At 39.3% G+C, this 4273-nt stretch overlaps 1 pseudogene; it reads right to left on the minus strand.

Annotated features, from left to right (window-relative positions):
* Window positions 1-805: 805 nt before the first annotated feature.
* LOC137775771 (zinc finger CCHC domain-containing protein 10 pseudogene) lies at window positions 806-1277 on the minus strand (annotated as a pseudogene).
* Between the last annotated feature and the right edge of the window lie 2996 nt (window positions 1278-4273).

The raw sequence follows: 4273 nt of genomic DNA on the forward strand, positions 1-4273 counted from the left end.
AGCACCCTAGTCTTGTTACTGATTTTAGAAGAAAAGCTTTCAATCTTTCATTAGAAATTCACTGCCAGGGCTTCCCTGGTGGCACAGTGGTTGAGAATCTGCCTGCCAATGCAGGGGACACGGGTTCGAGCCCTGGTCTGGGAAGATCCCACATGCCACGGAGCAACTAGGCCCATGAGCCACAATTACTGAGCCTGCGCGTCTGGAGCCTGTGCTCCACAACAAGAGAGGCCGTGATGGTGAGAGGCCCGCGCACTGCGATGAGGAGTGGCCCCCGCTTGCCGCAACTGGAGAAAGCCCTCGCACAGAAACGAAGACCCAATGCAGCCATAAATAAATAAATAAATAAATAAATAATAAAAAAAATTAAAGTTGCAAGAAAGCTGGGACTACTTAAAAAAAAAAAAAAAAAAAGAAATTCACTGCCAGATATTCTGATGCACTATCCTGGAAACATGTCTGATACATTACACTAACATATACCAAAGTATGGCATTTGATTCACAGGGAGAAAAGATAACAATTCATCCCCAAAACAAGTTTTCTGGAATTCAGTTTTGATTAAGTTCTAAAGATACATTTTAAAGATAAAAAAGAAAACCAAGATTCACCCTTAAAATTAAAATTTTTTTATATATATTCCATTATTAATATTTTTTGTGTTCTTACAATGCAAAAATTTAGAAACTTTTAAACTCTAAAAATTGTGACCAGTTTACCTATTTGGCCTTAACACATTCTAAATTCCCATCTAAGAATCACATCAGTGTTTGCAGTTCATCAGTCCAATATGGATGGAGTAATTCTATCTCTTCTTTGTTGGTTTATTCTTGGAGTTGCCATCCATGCTGGTGCTGCTGCTACTGAAATAGCTGGAATCTGAGTCTGAATCAGAGGAGAAAGAAGAGCTTGTGGAGGAGGCTGAAGATGATGAACTGGAGGAGATTTCATTGGTGTCACTGCCCTCTGAGGAGAACGAGGTAGATGTTTCTTCACTATCTAATGAAGAATCACTAAGTGAGCTGTCACTGCAGTTGCTATGGGGATGGTTATACTCTTAGACCTTTTTTCTTGGTCTTTCTATGTTAGTTTTTCTAATGTTTTGTTATAACAATTATTATTTTTTCTTTTAAAGATTTCTTTAATTCTGCTCTTCTTAAAGGCCTATGTAGGTACTCTTTTTCCTGTGCACTCATAAAGCCAATGTCCAAATTCCAAGTATTTCTGACATTTTACATATATTGCTTATTTGCTTCAGTTTGTCTCCAGGCATGCATGGGGTCACCATCTTAGCTCGGCTGAGGCCTGTCACGCTGATGGAAGATGCAATCTTAATCATGACCCAAAGATCAGAGTAGATAGGGGATAGGGAGTGAAGGAAAGGAAGAGTGCAAGAGAAAAGATGTTATGGTCAAAAGGAACATTTCAATATTCAGGTATTAAAAGAAGAAAAGATCTCAGTGATGAAGAGGTCAGTGGTATGGCCATACTGGTGAGTGTCTGAAGAAGAATAGAAAAGAAAGGCCCCAGAGTGAAGGGTGCAGAGGAGCTGGGGGATCAGTGTTGACAGTCACCAAGGACAACAGCATAAGATAGATAACAACAGAAAATGGTGGCCCTGTGGCTTAAGTGCTGTAAGATATGGGAGAAAGTTCAGGACACTGTGAGGTGACATCAAGGAGGATGGTAGGTGTGCTTTGGGGTGCAATCTTCAAAAACTTGGGCAAAAAGCCCTGGAAAAGGCCATGTACAATTTGGACAAGGAAGAGATGAAAAGAACATAATGAGGGTGAGATGAAGGATAAGGAAGGAGGTAACCTGAATATTAATGTGTTACCATCAAGGGGTGGCATGTGTGCATAACTTGCCAACCCCAGATTCTAGTTGGAGCATCAACATTACAGTGTGGTCATATCAGTTGGGACTGGAGTTTCAGATTCTTTGGGGCTTTGGGAAGAGAGCTGGAAAAGAGAGATCTGCTATTTCGAGTCTCTGAATATCCACTTTTAGAATGAAAAGTTGTGTGGCTTGTTCCAAAGTTATAAAGAAAAATATTCCCCCAAATATAATGGTTGTCATTCTTTTCACAATCTTTTGTCTTGAAAATCAATTTGCCAAGGAATTAGATTAAGAAACATTAAATATAGCTCATTATCAAATCAATTTTCTATACAGGCATACGTCAGAGATATTGCGAGTTTGGCTCCAGACCACCGCAATAAAGTGGATATGGCAATAAAGTGAGTCAGACAAATGTTTTGGTTCTCCAGTGCATATAAAAGTTACGTTTACATTATACTATAGTCTATTAAATGTGCAATTGCATCGTGTCTAAAAAAATAACATACATACCTTAATTTAAAAATACTTTATTGCTAAAAAATGTTAAACATCATCTGAGCCTTCAGCGAGTACAAATCTTTTTGCAGGTGGAGGGTCTTGCCTCTATGTTGATGGCTGCTGACCAATCAGAATGGTGATTACTGGAGGCTGGGGTGGCTGTGGCAGTTTCTTAAAATAAGACAGCAGTGAAGTTGGCTGCATCTATTGACTCTTCCTTTCATGAATAATTTCTCTGTAGTATGCAATGCTGTTTCATAGCATTTGACCCACGGCAGAATTTCTTTCAGAATTAGAGTCAATTTTCTCAAATCCTGTCACTGCTTTATTAACCAAGTTTAAATAATATTCTAGATACTTTGTTGTCATTTCAACAGCATCTTCACCAGGAGTAGATTCCATCTCAAGAAACCACTTTCTTTGCTCATCCATTAGAAGTATTGATAACTTCTCATCCATTCAAATTTTATCATGAGATTACAGCAATTCAATCACACCTTGAGGCTTCACTTCTAATTCTACTTCTCTTGATATTTCCAGCACATCTGCAGTGATTTCCTTCACTGAAGTCTTAAACCTCTCAAAGTCATCCATGAAGATTGAAATTAACTTCTTCCAAACTCCTGTGAATGTTGATATTTTGACTTATTCCCATGAATCACAAATGTTCTAAATGGCAGCTAGAATGGTGAATCCTTTCCAGGTTTTCAGTTTACTTTGACCAGATCCATCAGAGAATCACTATCTATGGCAGCTTTAGCCTACTGAAATGTATTTCTTAAATCATAAGACTTGAAAGTCAGAATTTCTCCTTGATCCATGGGCTGCAGAATGGATGTTGTATTAGCAGGCATGAAAACAACATGAATCTCATCTCCATCAGAGCTCTGGGATGACCAGGTGCATTGTCAGTGAGCAGTATTTTTTTTTTCCTGAGCAGTAGGTGTCAACAGTGGGCTGAAAATATTCAGTAAACCATGTTGTAAACAGATGTGCTGCCATCTGGCTTTGTTGTTCCATTTACAGAGCACAGGCAGAGTAGATTTAGCACAATTCTGAAAGGTCCTCAGATTTTTAGAATGATAAATGAGCCTTGGCTTCAATTTCAAGTCACCAGCTGCATTAGTCCCTAATAAGAGAGTCAACCTGTCTTTTGAAATTTTGAAGCCAGGCATTGACTTCTCCTCTTTAGCTGTGAAAGTCCTAAATGGCATCTTCTTCCAACAGAAGGCTGTTTGGTCTACATTGAAAATCTGTTGTTTAGTTTAGCCACCTTCAATAATTACCTGAGCCATATCTTCTGGATAACTTGCTGCAGTGTCTACATCAACACTTGCTTCTTCACCTTGCACTTTTATGTTATGGAGAGGGCTTCTTTCCTTAAACCTCATGAACAAACCTCTGCTAGCTTCAGACTTTTCTTCTGCAGCTTCCTCACCTCTCAGCCTTCATAGTATTGAAGGGAGTTAGGACCTTGCTCTGGATTAGGCTTTTGTTCAGGGGAATGCTGTGGCGAGTTTGATCTTCTATCCAGATTACTACAGCTTTCTCCATATCAGCAATATCACTTTTTTATCATTTGTATGTTCACTGGAATAGCACTTTTAATTTCCTTCAAGAACTTTTCCTTTGCATTCACAGCTTGGTTAACTGTTTGGTGCAAGAGGCCTAGCTTTCAGCCTATCTCAGGTTTCGACAGGTCTTCCTCACTAAACTTGATCATTTCTAACTTTTGATTTAAAATGGGCGATGTGCAACTACTTTCACTTGAATACTTAGAGGTCATTGTAGGGTTATTAACTGGCCTGACTCCAATATTGTTGTGTCTCAGGAAATAGGGAGGCCCAGGGAGGAGAGAGAGACAGAGGAATGGCCAGTTGGTGGAGTAGTCAGAGCACACACAATAATCGATTAAGTTTGCCATCAGATGTGG

Source organism: Eschrichtius robustus, chromosome 13 (assembly GCF_028021215.1).
Source record: "Eschrichtius robustus isolate mEscRob2 chromosome 13, mEscRob2.pri, whole genome shotgun sequence".
In the NCBI taxonomy this organism is placed as follows: Eukaryota; Metazoa; Chordata; class Mammalia; order Artiodactyla; family Eschrichtiidae; genus Eschrichtius; species Eschrichtius robustus.